The sequence below is a fragment of the Phascolarctos cinereus genome, unplaced genomic scaffold (genome assembly GCF_003287225.1).
Source record: "Phascolarctos cinereus isolate Bilbo 61053 unplaced genomic scaffold, phaCin_HiC Scaffold_4;HRSCAF=312, whole genome shotgun sequence".
Taxonomy (NCBI): domain Eukaryota; kingdom Metazoa; phylum Chordata; class Mammalia; order Diprotodontia; family Phascolarctidae; genus Phascolarctos; species Phascolarctos cinereus.
In genome coordinates, this window is record NW_027555847.1 from 303,076,212 (window position 1) to 303,096,309 (window position 20,098).

General features: G+C 35.8%; 1 long non-coding RNA gene across 1 annotated transcript in view; it reads left to right on the forward strand.

Annotated features, from left to right (window-relative positions):
* LOC144456903 (uncharacterized) overlaps nt 1–18,845 on the forward strand; it is a 152,770-nt gene extending 133,925 nt beyond the window's left edge. Inside the window, exon 2 of the long non-coding RNA XR_013486120.1 lies at nt 17,335–18,845. This is a non-coding gene — a long non-coding RNA (uncharacterized LOC144456903). The remainder of the gene's footprint in view (nt 1–17,334) is intronic.
* Nucleotides 18,846–20,098: the final 1,253 nt, after the last annotated feature.

The following is a 20,098-nucleotide window of genomic DNA, read 5'->3' on the forward strand; positions in this document are numbered from 1 at the left end:
AATACTTTGCTTGGAAACTCTCTAATGCACCATGTAATACTTTAAAAAATTAAGTATGTGACACAAATATAGTTTATATATGTATATATATTATATGTGTATGAGAAAATATATGCCTACATATCTGTCTCTATCTCAATATCTATATCCATGTACACACACAAACACACATATATACATGTACATACCTATTATTTCATTGGTGTAGGAAGGGATTTGAGGTGTGAAAATTGCCTTCACTTCATTTGTAAGTTTTAATGCTTGATGATTGCCCATAGTGACACAGCTAGTATGTGTCAGAAGCAGGATTGGAATCCAGGACTTGTTGATGCCAAAGCCAGGTCTCTACCTACTTTGTAACACTGTCTCTGCTGGGGTGTGTGTGTGTGAGTGTGTGTGTGTGTGTGTGTTTGTGTGTGTTTGTGTGAGATATTTTTATATTTCTGTCACCTTCCTACTAGACTACAAACTCTGCCAGAAAGACACACGATAGCTTACCTAAAATTGTATCTCTCCAGATAATATGGAGCTTGGCAACCAGTCAGAACTTAACTGTTTTTTTAACCATCTTGAAGTTTTTAGTGAGAAAATGATTTTCTCATTTTATAGAACTGGAAGGGACTTTAGGAGCATGCTGAGGATCTTACCCAAAGCACATATTGTTCCTGCAAAATCCCTGACAAATGATCGTCCAGCTTCAGTTTGAAACCTTCCTATGTCAGAGGACAAACTGTCTTCTGAGGCAACTGAGTCTATTTTGCGATAACTGTAAGTGTTAGGAAGCTCTTTATATTGTAGAGAAATTTGCCTTCCAACAACTTCTACCCATTGGTCCTAAATCTCAAGTCAAGTAGAATAAATCTTACCACTCTTATTAAATGAGAGTTCTTCAAATATTTGAGGATGGTTATTATGTCTACTCTACATCTTCTTTTATCTAGTTTACATATATTCACTTACTTCCAATTCCAATCATAGATGGCATTTGAATAGTGTGTTAAGGTTAGCAAAGCACTTTAAATAAATTCCTAGGATCACAGGATCATAGATTGAGAGCTAGAAGGTTATTAGATTCCATGAAGTACAACTTCCTTATTTTACAGATGAAGAAACTGAGGCACAGAGAGGGTAAGTGACTTTCCCAATGTTACACAGCTATTAGGTGTCTGGGAGTTCGAACCCAAGTCTTCCTGACTCCAAGTCCAGTGCCCTGATTCTATTAATTCATTTAGATCTTCACTACAACCCTGTGAGGTGAGTACTATAGATATTTTAATTTGTTTGGACATGCTAGTTCATTGGTGTAGGCAAACATTGGTGAGGGAACTCTCTCTGCCAGTGCGTATTACCAGCTATTCTACGACTTGGTCTAGAGAATTGTTTGGGGGCAATAAGAAGTTAAGTGACTTGCCCACCAAAGGGACAAAGCCAGTCTGCATCAGAGGTGGGATTTAAAACCAGTCTTTCTGACCCTAAGGCCAATTCTCTACTCTATTTGGTGGTTGAGTGGTTGATTGATGTAAATTTCTGTACAGGTATTCCCATTTTACAGATGAGGAAATTCATGTTCAGATAAATTAAGTGAATTGTCCATGTCAGATATTAATTTGCATCAATCTAACATCAATTTCCCAATGGGAATTGGTACAATAGTAATACATAACTGTCTTCTACTTAAGGACCATCATTATTGGCAATAAGTTATATTTCTTCTAGGAAGAAACACATATTTAAATCCAGTTAGGACAATATAAAACTAATGGGAAGATACTGTATGGGTAATGTGTTCTTATTAAGTTATGTGTATGATTTCTAGTTAACTAGTTAGTTTTTCATAGATTCTATAATATGAATGCATGAAACATTTATTAAGCACTTACTATGTACAAAGCAGTGTACCTCTATTATTAAGTTGATAATTATCCTAGTTATTTTCATCAAGTCACTATCAATAGGAATCCTCCAGCAGGATTTAGTATAACATTAATGCATAAATGTAATTAACTTAAGCATCTTATTTCCTTTTGGAAATATATTCCATCAGCTAGAATATATATAAACATATATTTATATTTAAATATGTCTTTATAGCCATTCATAGGCATAAAAAACCAGTTGGAACATCCTATATATACTATTGACTATCTGTTCTTCCTAGTTACCTAGTTAGCTTCCCCAACATAATTTGGGGTTTCTCCATTAGAACATCTTTTGAATATTCTAACTAGTAATTGTCAGAAGTTGGACTTGAACTGCTCGTTTATTTGAGATTGAAGGCCTTTCTCATTCTGGACACTTTATACTTATTTTTACAGTAGAAGATAGATATAATCCAGGGCCACAACCAGACAAGTCCTCTTCTAATGTTTCATCATGTTACTCTGCTCATAGGGCAAAAAATTGTCTTATTCTTTCAAACTGGAAAGGGTATGAGGATTAATTGGTCTTCGGCTCTATGTCTGTTATCTGGACAATGGCATAGCTAATTTCAAAGCTGTTCATCACTGGGTTGGCTATGGGGTAATGAATTTTTCAACCCTAACAATTCTTGAAGAATATCTAACAAGTTATAGAGAGATCATGGATCTTTTGGTGACCATACCATATTGTTGACTATTTCAGTCTACCAAAAAACTCTGTTTTATTTTTTAAACTCCACTCTATACTTTTGTAATTGATTTTTCAAACTTAAACACAACTTTTCATATATAGGAATATGCAGATTAATAATAATATTTTATAAAGCATTTTAAGATTTGAAAAGTACTTTTCAAATATTATCATTATTTTTAACTTGCAAGAATCCTGAGGGGAAAGTGACATTATTATCCTTATTTTATGGATGAGGAAACTGAGGCAAAGAAAGGTTTAGTGAATTGTCCAGGGTCATACAGCTAACAAGTGTCCAAGCCTCATTTGAACTCAGGTCTTCTTGATTCCAGGCCCAGTACTCTATCCACTGAGCCAGCTAGCTGCTAATTATTATGTTAAAATTTATATTACTGCTTGAGTCCATTGTTTTTATCATTTAATTTTCATACTAGAAGACTAAACCATAACTAAGGAAATACCTACTGAGGAACAATGAAGTAGAGAATTGAGGTAATCATTAACTTTGTTGAGATAAAAACCTGCCATTGCTATGAAAATGATTTTTAGTGGATATTCTATTCCTTGAGATTTTGCAGATGAAATAAGGGTGCCTAATTGTACCTATTGCCTAACAATATTTATATAATCTAATGGAAAATTTCTCAGATCCCAATTTTATAGGACCAGGTTAGGTAAAATGAAAGTCTCTTAGGCCAAGGGTTTAGGAGAACACTGGTGCCATCCAAGGTTGATGTTCTATGTAGATTGCAAGCTTTTCACAGACATGGTGTGACATGCCTGAACACCACATTGAGGAAAAATAATATTTAAAGAGTAATATTAGATTGTAAGCCCCTTGAGAGAAAGAACTGTCTTTTGATTCCTTTTGTATCCCCAGCACTTAGTACATTGCCTGGCACATAGTATGCACTTAATATTGATTGATTTATTGATATTATAAATTTAAAATAAATATGAATTTGAGTTAATGAACTAGACTCTGGTGCTGGCCTGGTGAATTTAATAAATGTATTGATTACTATTTGTTGTAGACATTTTGGTGAAAATTATACTGAAATTAAGCTAAAAGGGGGAAAAAAACCCCCCGATGACCTGCCATCGAAAACAAAAATCTGATCTTACTTTTGCTGATTTCATGCCTGCCCTTTCTGTGATCTTTTTAATTCCCATCACTAGTCAGGTAGGAGAGGACACTGAACATCAGGCCAGCTGAGCAATTCTTCTCTATGGAGAATTGTTGGTTTCTATGGAAACAGATTTGCAAGATGTTCCAGGAACTGCTCAACAGTTTGTTGTCTGAACTAGAATAATAGGTTCCCTTAAAGTCTTCTTTCCTGTTAAGGACCTACTCCTTTATTTATGAGCTGTTTGTTGGACTTTCACTTCTCCAGGAAGGTCTTAGAATTTTTAAAGGGAGATTCAAATTAGCGTAGATAAAATGTAAAAGGGAATCACACTGATTTTGGAGTAATTATACATGAACACATAAAAGTGTCTCTGTGTGTGTGTGTGTGTGTGTGTGTGTGTGTGTGTAGCAGAAGTTAGGAAGTAAAAATCAAAGTGGCAAGAGAATGCTTCTGTAGCAACATGGGAGAGATCATATGGGGCAGATCATGCAGATGGCCATATTTACCTTTTTTACTCGGATTAGAAAAGCAAAGTAGAAAGTTAGAGAACAGAATTTATTCAATACCATAGGAAAAAGCTGCAACCATCTTTTTTATCTTGCTTAAAACACATATCAGTTAAAAATTAAAGTGTCAGAATAAATAACACCTTACATTTATATAGACACACAAAATACTTTACAAATATTATCTCATTTTATCCATAACAATCCTAGGAGTTACGTGGTATTGTCCTTTTTTTAAAAAAAATATTTAAGAGATGAGGAAACTGAAGTAAACAAAGGTTAAGTGACTTGGTTATGGTCTATCTGAGGCTGGATTTGAACTCAAAACTTTCTGACTTTAGGTCCAATATTCTACCCACTGTGCCACCTAAGTGCCTTTAAATCAAGAAGCAGTTAAAAGGTCAAAGATCATTATGAAGCCTTAAAATAAACCTTACAATTACAGTAAATATAAATATGTTCTCAAATAAACAGATTAAAAAAACTGGGCAAAAAGAGTGCCGCTAGTCAGAGCCATAATTGTGATGGTATGATCAGGACAGTATTCTAGGGTTCCAAAATTCAAGGGCCCCTGCCAATACTTGTATTTCTTTGGCAGGCAGAAATAACTGAAGTTAGCATTTAGTTAGCAAGAATTTGGATGGGGATAGACATACACATTAGCATAAAGAACTCTCTGATAAGGAAACTTAATTTACCAAACTCACTAGGCAACTTCTTAGGAAATATATAATCTTAGAGAGTTGCCTAGGCCCTTGAGACCTTCTCTGACTTGCCCAGGTTCACACAGTCAGTTATGTGTCAGAGGCAAGACTTGAACCCAGGCCAGCTGGTCAACCCCTAGTAAGTGTTCTCACTATTTCACACTTCTCTTTAACAAGTATAATTAATTAAAATAGGAAGCTACCAGAGGGAAGGTACTTTACCAGGTAATCAAACCCCAGGGAAGCTTTCTCCCCAGTCTTTTCTTCCTTTGATCCTTTACTGGTAGCTGTTTCTTCAGAAGTATGCTCATGGACTCCTGGAATATTTGTCTCCCTCTTTTGGGGGTAGTTTCCTCATAGGACTTTGTTTCCTCAAGTCTGAGGTCTCTTGAGAAGTCTACTTGTTCTAGCCTTTTGTGATGCTCATCCTAGTCACATTTTGTGGTTCTTCTCCAGGTTACCATACTTATTGGATGGCTCTGCCACTTGATTCTTAATGGCTATCACATTGCATCAACTATAAGTGCTATTTGTTCAAATAACAGTAATGAGAATATGAAGTAATGCATATACTATAGATAACAAAAGAATATAGCAACTGAAAAATGAAAATATATTGTCTCTCCCTTGTATATATTGTGTAAAGTTTGGGTCCTTCAGAAAAATAGTAGTATTTCCATAAAATATCATCTGGAGAATTTTGGTGTAAAAAGATGTTCTTTTTTGTTGGGGCCACTTGGAATCATTAAAAAATGTTGTGCAATTTCCCAAATGCTATCCAATTTTATTCAGTTTGGGGTTAAGCTCATTATCTATCTGTCATGGATATATTTACTGATGAACTGACTTAATGGACATTTAACTTTACATAACAGTTTCCATGATAGTCATTTTTCATTAATTTGGTTATTCTGGCAATAATCATATTTAGATGATTATTGCATCATAATTTAGGTAACTTGTACATTTTTGCTTATTTTTAAATTTCTTGTTCACATTCCTCTCATAATAATTGATATTGTATAGTAACAAAAAAGATTATTGAGAGACATCAAGAACAACCAAAACATATGTTTAGCTTTCTCATTTTAAAAAAATCTTTATAAGAACAATCTGTATGTGTATTGAGAGCACCTGATGAAAATATGAGAAGGAAACAGGGAGGTTTTCATATTTTTCTACAGCAGACTATGTCTTTCAAGTCATACAATTTACTGAAATGTGTAGAATATAAGAGCCCACTGTGTTTCTTTGATTGCTGATATGAAAAAAAGTGGCCTCAATAAACCAAAACACAACCTTAAATCTCCCCTGCAACAAGAAAACTTCATGCTACTTCCTAAACAATAATAGTAGTAGTAGTAGTAGTAGTAGTAGTAGTAGTAGTAGTAGTAGTAGTAGAATTTACATACTGATTTAAGGTTTACAAGGCACTTTACAAATATTATCTCACTTTATCCTCATAACAAACCTAGGAGGTAGGTTTTATCATTATTCCTATTTTACACATTTGAAAACTAAAGCATTCAAAGGTTAAGTGATTTGCTCAGACAGACACAGTGTCTGAAGCCAGATTTGAACTCAGGTATTCTTGACCTCAAGTGCTCTGTCCACTGTGTTAGGTATTGTTAGGTTGATCTCTTCAAAGTGATGGGATTTCATTAAGAATTCTCTATAATATTCTAGGGTTTGGTGTAATCAACACACTATTTGACAAGTGCAAGGGCATCAGTAAGACCTTGTCATCTATAAGGGGTCACTGTTCCATTTGGGCCATCTGCAGCACTTCCTCTATGAGAATAACAAAGGTATTTCATAAGTATGCCACCTTGTTTTGTCTTCTTGATATTGAAAATCATAGGTTGTTGAGTAGAGTTGTCCCTGTGGTAGCATTTATTAAAGAATCATGAATGCTCTAAATAGGAGCATGAAGACTTCTTGGGTCAGGAGACACTTTAACGCTCTGTTTTAGTCTATAGTGTCAATTTTTTTTAAAATTCAGCAAACAATAACCATAGTTATATATTCTTTATACATTTCAGTAAAGCATGCAACTTCAAAGATATAGTCTGCTGTAGAAAAATGTGAAAATCTTCCTATTTTGTTATCATATTTTCACCCTACACTCTTAATACAGAGTATTGAGTACGTTCTCAATACACATGCAGGTTGCTCTGATAAGGATTATTTTTAAAATGAGAAAGTTGGCTTATGGTTTGATAGTTGTTGATGCCTCTCAAAAGTCATTTTTGTGACCCATATAATGTCAATTACTGTGAGAAGTATGTGAATGTGAACTTTAAAAAGAAAGGAAAATATATAACTTCTTTAAATTATGGCACAACACTAAAAGGAAAGAAGAGAATAATTTGTTTAGCACTTTCTTATAAAAATGTGTTCCTACTCACGATGGTAGATTAAAATAAAATTTGACTGGGTTTTCAGGAAAAGAGCTCAAGATCAATACAATTCATCACTGGATCAATGCAATTTCCTAACCTGGAGGAAAAAAAAAACATTAGATATTTCAAAATGGAGAATTTTTTTCTCTTTCTTAGTTCTGTTATTTTTAGCCTCGTATTCTGTCCTTGTCTATGGTATCTTCTTTCCATATATTAAATTTTCTGCTGTATTCATTCACACTAGTGTGCTCTTCTATAGAATGGGATAATGACTGAATGACATCTTATATGTTAAGTGCGTGTGAACCTTATATATTTCTATTATTAAAACTATTATTTTAATCTCATCTTTTTAACAACATTCTAATGGAAACTCAAAAAGTTGCTATTCTGCTATTTATTATTTTATATATAATGTTCCATGGATTTTTGTGTTCAAATATAAAATAATTATACATTCACAGAAAGCATCTTCTGTTCAATTCCATTGTCATATAGGATGATGGGGATGATTTACATCTTACTATATTCTCAGTGATTTGTGTTTTTTCACAAGGTCCCTATATATGGAAAGTTTTGTATCCATATATATTGGTTCTTATAAGTAGTATTTGGGATGGTAGCACCTATTAAAATGTTTTTAATGGATTGATATTATATCTTGGAAATTGTAGGTCACAATTTGGTCTGCGATAATACTCCAGTTTCAATATAGTTTTTTGGTTGAGTTCTTAAGGATACTTTGCAGAATAGAAATTTGTCATCTGTTAATCTATCAAAGAAAATAAGCATAATTCTAACCACCACTCGTATCTTATTAGGTATTCAATAGGTGCTAAATTTTTTAAACCAGTAGCAATGTGTTTTGGTCTCTGCCATTTCCTTACTTCATCTGCATTGATCATTAAATCTAGGCTCGCTAAGAATATCCCATAATTTCAGGTGATGAACCTACATGTTATTAAAATGGTATAATATGGTATACATGTTATTAATATGGTATATATAAAAAGTATAAGATACTTTTTAATCCATTATGGTCCATTCTATAATTCTGAAAATGTACATTAAGACTGGGGTTCTCTAGGTGTTAATTGCTTTAAATGTGTTGTTCTCACTGAGCTTTGGTTTCCGGAAACCAGGAAGTACCTTCTCCTTGATTACTCAATCAGCAGTTAAAAGCAAAATCAAAAGGTTAAAGAAGTATAAGCAAAGCAGTGTTTTTAGTGTTATCTCATTATCCATCATTCTTAATCATACAGTAGACAAGCTGTTTATCAAGCCCTTACTACATATAGGCCCTGTGATAAGCTCTAAGGATAAAGAGAAAAAGAAAGAACAGTCCTTGCTCTCAAGGAGTTTACATTCTAATGGAGAAAACAATATGCGCAGACAATGTACACATAGAGTAGATGGAAGGTGACTTAAGGGGAAAAGGCCCTAGCAACTGGGGGAGGGGGCAGACAAAGATGGGGTGAATGAGAAGGGCCTTCTGGAAGCCAGGGATTCTAAAAGGCTGAGACCAGATAGAGAGAGCATGGGGCCTGGGAGACTCTATTGTTGTTATTATTATATGTACACTATTCACAAACTAAATTGTTAAAATTCTTTGAGTTTTCTCTTTTGCTTCAACTGTGGCTATATAGTGTTAACCCTATGGCCCAGTTCACATGTGTCCCAATTCAATCCAAACTAATTATTAAGCACCTTATATACAGAAGGAGCTACACATGAGGTTTAAGCCAAAGATTAAAAAATGACACTGACACTGCCCTGAAGGAACCTAAAGTCTTCTAGGAATAAGAAGACATATGCGATTAAGTATAATACATGTACAATGTGATAGATAGACAAAGGAGAGATTTGAAGTATGCTAGGAAACTTTGAGGGGGAAGATATTACTTTCAACTGTGGAGTAGACGTCACAAGAGACTTCATAGGAAAGTGGCAAATGAGTTGAGCCTCAGGAGCTGTGGGACTTTGGAAGGGTCACTTAACCTCTTTTGGCTTCAATCTCTTCCTTCATCAAGTGAGAAAACTGGATTAAATCATCTCTGAGAGTCCTTCCAGCTCTAAAATTCTATTAATCCATCCTGTTCCTAGAAATTATTTGATGAGCTCTTTTGAGGTTTAATAATGTTCCCTGATCAATATGTTGTCTTCATATATTAACCAAAATATTTTCTTTTCTTTTCTTCTATGAAGATAATAAAAGGAATGATCATAATTTGGGGGGAAAAAAAGGAAAGGAAGAACATCAGTGCAGAATAATGGATGGACTTTGTGTAAGAAGTCCAGGGTTTGAATTCTCCTTCAGACAGTTACTAGCTATGTGACCATAGGTATGATGGGGTGCTAATGATGGACCCTTAAAAGGCTCTGGATTTTCCCATGTGGTCCAGGTCCCTGGAGTTTGCCTGGGGCACCTAGCCCTTCTTTGTTACCTCACAGTCACCTCAGGCTACTTGGCCACTCCTAGATCACATCCAGATCTTCCCATAGTCTTTCTGTATATAAATGTCCATCTTGCTCCCAATTAAATCGCTCAGATTCCTTAAGAGTCTGGTCCACTTCTATTGGTGATACAATAAACCTTGTCTCTGCTCAAATTCTTAAAATCTGGCCAATAGTGCAGACTCACTAGGAATTTTGCTCACCCAATTCATGTTCTAATAAACCTTGTCTTTGGCTGAAAAAAGGCTTAGGTTGAATTCATTCGAGGCAGAACCTACATCATTTACCCTTGAATTTTGGGGTTCCCAGTACCCCTAAAGCTCAACAGGTACATCACAATTTCTCAGGGCTTCAGTTTCCTCACTGTAAAATGGAGATAACAAATATTTGAACTATTTCCTCACAGGGTCATATGAGGAACATGCTTTTTAAGACTTAAAGAGCTCTATAAATGTCAGCTAGTATTGTTATAAGTATTTATGTGAGCATGTCCTCTACTAACATAGATTACAAATACCTCCATAAAAATGATAAATGCTGGAGAAGATGTGGGAAAATTGGAACACTAATACGTTGTTGGTGGAGTTGTGAACTGATCCAACCATTCTGAAGAGCAATTCGGAACTATATCTAAAGGGCTGTAAAACTGCATGTACCCTTCGATCCATCAATACCACTACTAGGTCTGCATCCCAAAGAGATCATTAAAAAAGGGGAAAGAACCCACATGTACAAAATATTTATATATTTTATATATAAATTTTATATATTTATATATTTTGTGGTGGCAAAGAATTGGAAATTGAGGAGATGCTCATCAATTGGGAAATGACTGAACAAGTTGTGGTGTATGAATGTAATGGAATACTATTGTTCCATAAGAAATGATGAGCAGGCAGATTTCAGAAAAACCTGGAAAGACTTACCGATTTTGAGTAAAATGAGCAGAACCAGGAGAACACTACACGCAGTAATAGCCACATTATTCAATGATCAACTATGATAGACTCAGCTCTTCTTAGCAACACAATGATCTAAGACAATTCCAAAAGAATCTGAATGCAGATTGAAGCATATTATTTTCTTTTTTTCCCTTTCTTATGGTTTTCCCCTTTTGTTCTGATTCTTCTTTCACAACATGACTAATGTGGAAATATGTTTAATATGATTATACGTGTATAGCCTAATCATATTTCATGACATCTTGGGGAGGGAGGAGGGGAAATTTACAACTCAAAATCTTTAAAAGTGAATGTTGAAAACAAAAAATAAATAAATAAATGGGTATAATTAAAAATATCTTTAAATATCCTAAGTTCTTCCAAAAAACAAAAACAAACACCACCCAAAGAAGAACAAATACCTCCATATCTTAGTAGAAAGTCTAAAAAATTGCTATTTCTAGAAACAAAGAAACAATCTTTACCTGGTGCCCAACCTTCTGGCAATGAGCCTTTTCAAATATAGATAAGACAACCCTTAGACAATAAATGCATTTCCTCTCTGCAAGCCTGTAACTACATGTACTCCATTGCGGTTTCCCCCAAAGTCTTCCCTCTTCCAAACTAACCTGCTACTGTTGAGGACACCACCATACTCTCAGCCCCCCAGGTTAGAAACCTAGGTATCACCCATGACTCCTTACTCCCTCTCCCCCCACCGTATCCAACCATTTACCAAGTCCTACTGATTCTGCCTTTATAAAACAACTCATATATGCCCCTTCCTCTTCTCTGATGTTTCCACAGCCTGATGCAGAACCTCATTGAGATGAAATAGGCTTCTGGTCTGTCCCCTGGCCACAAATATCTCTCCCCACTTCCGTCCACCTTCTAAGTTGTCTTTCTAAAGTACAAGTCTGATCATGCCACTCTCCTGCTCAGTAAACTCAAGACTCTTCATCACCTCCAGGGCCAAATAAAATCCTCTGGCATTCAAAGCCCTTCATAACCTGCATACCTCCTCATTCCCCACCTTTCCATCTTCTTATACCTTATATTCTCTCATGTACTCTGTGATCTGGTAACATTGATGTCCTTGCTATTTCTTACACAAGATACTACATCTCTTAACTCTGAATGTTTTCATTGACAATCCCCCATGCATGGAATTCTGTCCATCCTTAACACTGCCTCCTAGATTTCCTGGTTTTATTCAAGTCTTAGCTAAAATCTCACCCTCTTCAGAAGGTTTGATTTCTTTCTTGATCCCCTTTAATCCCCCAGTGTCTTCCTACTGTGAATTATTTCCAATTTATTCTGTATATATTTTATTTTTGAACAATTGTTTTCATGTCATTACTCCCATTAGACAGTGAGCTTCTTGAGAGCAGGGATTGTCGTTTGCCTTTTTTGGATCCCCAGCTCTTAGCACTGATATACAATAGGTGTTTAATGAATGCTGGTTGACTGGCATATGTCAGTACTTCAATAGATCCATGATATTTAAATTCTCCATTACCATTACAACTCAAAACTCATCTGTGCTTCCATGCTCTGTGCCTTTCCATAAATCCTTCACAGAAGATCTTCCCAATGAACTATAAGTTCATAGTATGTGTCATAGGAAGATTTTGAACCCAAGTCTTTCAGACTTTGAACTCAGCTTCTGGTGTTAAACTCAAATAGAAACAATCCCTATTGACTGCATGTTGACTTAGAAAATCACAAATTAACATTATCTGTCTCATTATATTTTTATTTATTTTGTTAAGGATCTTTCAATTACATTTTAAACTATTTCTTGCCTCATTTAGGAGTTTTTTCCTGTGAGTTTTAAAGTTCTGTACTATATCATGCTGTCTTGATCCTCAACCCTAATGTCTTCCTAACCTAACTACTGTAAATGGTAAGGCCTAATGCAATGATTAGTCTATAAGGTAAATATTGGGGTTCTTTCCCAACATACAAGAATTAATTATGTGTGGAATAAAGAATGTTCCTTCTCTATACCACTTACAATTACCTACCATATTATCATCAGGTCACTAGAAAACAATCCATAAATTTAGGGATAGTAGGATCATTGATTGAGAGCTGATTTCAATGTCATGTAAATCAACTTTCTCCTCTTAGAGATGAAAAAGTTGTGTCCCACAGAAGTTAAATGGCTTGTCTAATAAAGTCACCAAGGTAGGATATTTAAATATTGGTCCTCTGACCCCAAATCCAACATTATTTCTGTTGTACCACACTGCCTCTCCATTGCTTGTGAACGTTTCTTTCCTAGAATGTAATTGTAAACTGTATTTAACAAAATGTCCCAATACTTGGAAAGATTCAAGTTTTTTAATCAGTGTGAGCTCATACATAGATTGCAACATCTTTATTGCTATCGTGTAATATTGACCACCCCCAAAACCAAACAAAACCAAAAACCAAAAACCAAATGAATCACTTGGCTATCAGCCTTGTGCTCTTGAGCCTCTCCAAGCTTAGCTGTGCCAGGTCTCCAGTGTGTCATTGGATCTGGACGTAAAGCCCTTCCAGCTTGGTAAGACCCTGCTTGCATTTTACTGGCAAAGCCTTTTGATAACCTAGGGGCTCATCTACATTAGAATGAATCATCAGGGAAGGACTTTAGTGGAGCAATTACCAAAATATTATGACAGATTAAGTGCCCATTTTCAAGCATTGAGTTGACAGCTACAGCCACATATGCTCTCTTAACACCTCTATAGTATCCAGTATTATGATTGCCATTTCTTCAGGAAGATGGACAAATGGAAAGAAAGACATTCTTGCTTGTTTTTTCTACCTCTATAGGTCAATTGTCTACCACAGGAGTTTGTCATCTCTTTTATGGGTCATGGACCCTTTTGGAAGTCTGGCAAAGTCTATGAACCCTTCCTGAGAACATTTCTAAATGCATAAATAAAATACACAGGATTACAAAGGAAACCAATTACATTGAAACACAGTTATCGCATGTTTAAAAACAAAGTTAATGGATTCCAAGTTAAGAATCCCTGTCCTAGGCAGAAGCAGCTAAGAGATGCAGTGATTGAAAGCTGAGCCTGAAGTCAGGAAGGTCTGAGTTGAAATCAGGACTCTGACACTTCCTAGCTGTGTGACCCACTGTGTGAGTCACTTAACCTTAGTCTGCCTCAGTTTCCTCATCTGTAAAATGAGGCTGATATGAGTACTTACATTGCAGAGGTGTTGTATGGAAAACATGAGACTGTATTTGCAAAATGCTTAGCCACAGTGCCTGACACATAGTAGGCATTTAATAAATGTTTATTGTTTCTAGAAATTATGCTCCCATTTCAGTTTTGGGCCTCCATAGGAATTTAGCACTGCTAATAGGAAATTTTGGCTTTATATCCACCACTAAATTCACAGTGATAACAATAAATTAGAATTACCTCTTAGTTTCATTGATACCAGTAATAGACAAGAGAAAAGGACTTTGGGGCTACAGGACTTGATTATTTCAAGAACTACAATTATTCTGAAAATCGTTGCAGGACTCTGACCATGGGAGCTCAAAAGATAGAAAACACCAAGGGACCCGAAGGTGACACTGCTATTATATTGCACCCCAACACTCCCTAGCATAAATACTTTTACAACTCCAATTGCAATAGATATGACAGACTTAGGATGTGGTAACATAGGTTGGCAATAAAACTTGCTGAACTGTTATTAAATGTAACACATACAGTACATTCTTATTCCCCATGAAATGACTTGTTGTCCTTGAAATCTTGTTTGATGCATTGAGATACTGCCAGCCACAAATGCAAGGAGCCAGACCAAAAAAAAAAAAAAGCTCTGAGAATTTTGATGATCATATATTATCCCTCTTAGGAAAACCAATAGTATTACATAGCTGAGCTTAGTTTAGTACTTGAAGGGGATGTGTTGTCTATTTTTTTCTCTTATACAAGCTCTTCAATTTCCCAAGGTATCTACAATATGGCATCTGAGCACTTGAAGATGATATTAATGCTCTTGATAAATCATTTCATTTGGTATGTTCTGTAACCACTAGAAATATCAATAAATTCCATTTGTCATAAGAATACATTAGACTTTTTTTTCCCTTTATGTCATCCAATATCTTTTTTTTTGGACATGACCTATGATTTTATTATTCTATATCTGGAACTTCTGATGAGGGTTCTTCTACCACTATATATCTTCGTGTTCTCTTTTTGGAGAGTTTCCTAGAGAACTGAGACACTTACTAGCCATGTGACCCTGGACAAGTCTCTTCACCTTGTTTGCCTTAGTTTTCTCATCTGTAAAATGAGGTAGAGAAGGAAATGGTAAACTATTCCAGTGATCTTTGCCAAGAAAACCCCAAATGAAGTCACAAAGAGTTGGACATGACAGAAAATGACTGAACAATAACAAGAGAACTGAGTGTTTAACTGACCTGTCCAGAGTCACACAGCCTCTATGCATCAGAAGAGATGGGAACCCAGCTCTTCCTCTTGTCTTTAAGCCAGATTTCTGTTGCTATACCACACTGCCTCTTGCGCCCAAGTAGGATTTATATTTATCTCTATTAGATTTCATCTAATTAAAATTAGCTTATCAGTCTTTCCTGTTGGATGATTTTGGGTCCTGACTACATCATCTAGTGTGTTAGCTATCTCTGTTAGTTTTATGTCAACTGTGAATTTGAAAAGTGTATTTTCCCTGCCTTAATACAAGTCATTTATAGGAATGTGGAAGAGCACAGGGCCAACAGGAATTTTAGAGACTTCACTTTAGTCCACTTCACTTGAGACAATGACCACTCTCTGGGTCTGGTAATTCAATCAATTCAAATGAACTGTGCATATAATTGATCTCTCTCAGATTATCCACTGGACAATACATACTGGATGAGAAGTCATATAGGAGAAAAAAAACAAACATTTATTTTAATTTTCTAATATCATATGGCATACTTTCTAGAAAGTAACTTTTTAACTTTTAGGCTCAATCCATGCCAGGGAAACTACACTGGTGTTATCACCAAGTAAAATAGCTTGGATATGAATTTTTAAACCCTAAAGAGTAGAACATTAAAACACATTTCACAAACCATATTGCTTTTGTTTGTCCACAAAGACAAGGTGAGAGATTTTGCTAATTGTTTTGGTGAAATCTGCTTAAACTAATCCAGGGCATTCCTTTGACTTCATACTTGCAACTTCCCATTCCTCTTGAGTTGGCTTCTCCTGAAGAATTTTAAGTCAAAAATTATTTTCAGTATGTTACTCTCTAGCTTAAGAACCTAAACTAGTTCTCCATTGCTTTAATATCTGCCCTTGGCAGACAAGTAATATAAATCTTAGTCCTCTTCCCCATGACAGGTCTTCAAATACTTGAAGACAGCTGACATGTCCCCAATAAATCTTCTGTGCTCCAGCATAAATGTCCCTGATTCTTTAACCTGATCTTTGTTTGGCACAGTTTGAAGTCCTCTTACTACCACATTGGTTGCCCTTCTCTGGACACATTCTAATTTGTCAATGTCCTTTATAAAATGTGGTGCCTTCATCCAAACAAAATATTACAGATGAGGCCTCATCAGGGCAAAGTAAGGTTGTGCTGCCACTTCCCTCATTCTAAAGACTCTGTTTTATTAATATATTCTAATGTCAGTTTTAGGAGGTTTTCTTGGAAAAGATACTGAAGTAGTTTGCCATTTCCTTGTCCAGTTCATTTTACAGATTAGGAAAATGAGGCAAATAGGATGAAGTGACTTGCCCATGGTCACACTGCTAGTAAATGTCTGAGGTCAGATTTGAATTCAGGAAGAGGAGCTTTCCTGACTCCAAGAACAGTATTCTATCCATTGCACCCACTGACCTGCCCTAGCATTCATCTATACTTCCTAGGTATTTTTCATTTTCCTAACTATGCTGCTTCATCCAGTATTTGTGCTGTTGATTCTCTGAACCCAAATGTAGGACTTTGTATTTGCTCTTGTTAGATGTAGTCTTATTAGGTTCAGCCCATAATTCTAGCTGCTAGAGACCTTTTTGAGTTACAAATCTGTCATCCAATTGCGGTGTGTATCACCCCTCCCCCCCCAGTTTTGTTTTATCCTGAAATTTGGTGAGCATGAAATCTATGGCTTTATCCAAACCACTGACAATATTGAACAGAAGAGGGTTAATGACAAAGTCATGTTGTATTCCACATTAGAGACCTGAATCCAGGTTGACATTAACCTATTAATCACCACTCTGGGTCTAGCCATTCAAATAGTTCCAGACCTACCTACCTTTATTATCAACAAGCCCATACTACTCCATTATGTCTATAAGATTGATTCTTTTTTCCATTGATACATTTAGTTTCAACATAGCACACACAATCCCATATAATTCACAATCATACCTCCTACATTGTATAATCCCTAAAATCAAGCAGAATGTATAAAAAAGTGATTATGATGGATGATATTATGAGTCAAGTAGAACTAGAAGTGGAGGACAGATTGGATTGCTTTGGGGAAAATTTTGCACTGATTTTAATAGCCCCAGGATTCTCCCTGAAAACTCATCTCTTTTTTTTTTTTACAGCAAAATTCTGATGATGTATAGCTGCTATTCATACAATATTACATCTGATGAATTATTCAAGTTGAGGGTCACTCAAAAACCAAGGAAAATGAACAAGGTGTCCAGTAGAAGGCTTTCCATGTTCCAATATATCATCAGACAAGAAATGTGTGAGAGGAGTGGCATAGCAATTATGAACAGAGAGATATATAATTGGAAAAGTAGGTTCTGAGAAAGAAGAATAATCAATGGACAGCAATTCTACTCCCCTGATATCCAATTAATGTCAAGAGAACAGAGAAAAGCCCTCAGTGTTGGGCGGACTTCCCATTGAAGATTTATGGGAAAACATGGACAAGATTCACACAGGATGAAAAAGCTAGCATGATTTGCCAATGACATGGTTAAATGAAGGACCCAAATCACTGAGATCTCAGATCTACTGAAATATCCACGTGCCATTTTGTGCATTGTTCATTTTGCTCTACTTTCTTTTTCCTCTATTAATTCATATATCTTCATGTATTGTTTGAATTCTTCATATGCACATTGTACGTTACTACTTATTAATAGTCTACTACATTTTTATGCTGCAACTTGTTAAGCTAGGCTCCAACCTTTGTACATATAATTTGTTTACAATCTTTTTGCTGTTAAAAGTGGTGCTTCTGTGAATATTTTTGCATACATAAGTCTTTGCTTGCTGTCCATCACCACCTTGAGGCACAGAACATATAGTGAGGTTACAGGTTCGATGCATACAAACAATTTTGTAGCTTTTCTCACATAATTAGAAATCAGCAAAATTATTTTGAGAGTCTTTTTTAAAAGGCTTGTTGAAATCCAGGTACAACACATCTACAACATTCAATAAACCTATCACCACAGTGACTGGTTGTTAACCTAGTCACCATATAGGAAACAAAAAAGGAAATGAAGTTACATTAGCGTGATTTGTTCTTGATAGCTAATTCTGACTCTTAAAGATCACCACTTCCCTGTCTAAGTACTCTCAGATCATCCTTTTAATATTATAGTCTAGGAACCTGTATCAAGTTCACATAATATGAGGAACCTACCTTCTGTCTCTTTGAAAATCAGAAATAAAAAATCTGCTCATCTGTCTGCCCCTACAGTACCTTGTTTATTTTAACAAAACAGTTTAGCAATTATAGCCACTGGTTCTTTTAGTACCACTAAATATAGTTATTCCAAATTTGAATATTTGAAATCATTGAGAACAGTGAGGTTTTTGTTGTCCTCTAATCATCTCCTCACTTAGTTTGGATTTCAATTTGTTGTTAACCACTTTTCCCCATTCCTCCCACATTTAATTCAGAGAACTGAAAAGGCCATAGAAACTGCATAATCTGATCTACTCCTTTTACAATGAGAACACAAGGCCTAGAGAAGTTAAGTGATTTGACTAAGGTCATATAGAGAGTAAGTGGAAAATCTAGTATTTTAAATTAGTCTTCTGACTACAAATCCCAAGATCTTTGTATAATATTAAACTTGCTCCTTCCTTCTCATTGTGAAGATCTTTTGTTTTTATGGGGGGGAGGGGACACATGATAAAAATATAAATTTTTGAAGCTTCGTACAAGGTCTAATATGAGAGGCAACATGGTGGAAGGGAAAGAGCACTGGACTTACCAGAGAAGACCTGGGAGTCACTTTCAACTTTTGTAACACGTATGAGGATATGTCAGCCTTGTGGAGTCACTCTACCTTCTCTGAGATCCAATTTTTTCACAATAAGTTGGTGAGGTAGGTAGTATACTTACTATAATTTTTGTTTTATAAATAAAGAAAATGAGGGAAAGCAGAGTCAAGCTGGTGAAGTAATGTCAAGGACTCACCTGAAGTCTTCCAAATTCCCTTCTAAACAATTTGAAAATAATACCTCAAAACAAATTCTGGAGCAACAGAAACAACAAAAGTTTCGGGTGAAATAATTTTCCAGCCAAAAATAACTTAGAGGGTTGGCAGAAAAAATCTGTGTCATTGGGGTGATCAGGGAGCACAGTGGAGTGTAAGCTGTGCCTGGCAAGCCAGCAGCAGGCCTTGGGGGCAACCGAATCAGCAGTGATGGATTGCAGAGATCTCAGCCCAAAGAGGGCAGAGAGATTAGATGACTGGTCAGAAAGAGATTAAAAGAGACGCTTTGCTGTCACTGGATGCAGGACTCTCATATTGCCCATATGTGGTTCTGGGTCACAGTCCCAGGACAAGGAAGAGCACTAGCACAGTAGAGGATGTGGTAACAAGAAAGCAGAGACTCTAATCACAGTTCCAGGGCAGAAAGAAGCACTTGTGGTTGCTTGCAGACCAGAGCACAGGACAGGAGGGCAGAGACCACACCTCTCTTTAGATCATACTACCTTGGAAGAACTGAAAACATATAGAGGCCCGGAGCTAGCTCTGAAAACAGCAGCATGAAAAACATGAAGTTTGGAACAGTGCCCCTTCCACCCTGGGAGCAAAGCCCAACTTTAACATAAGGTTAAAAGTCAAGAAATAGGCTAGAAAATGAGCAAACAATAACAACAAAGAAAACCCTGACCATAGAAAATTACTATGATGACAGGGAAGATCAAAACAGAAACTCAGAAGAGGAGAATAAAATCAAAGCAACTAAATGTGAAGCCTAAAAGAAAAATATGAATTAATTGATCTTAGGCCAAAAAAAGGAATTCTTGAGAGAGCTTAAAAAAGAATTTAAAAAAATAAGAGAGGGAGAGGAAAAATCAGGAAAAGAAATGACAATGATACAAGAAAATCA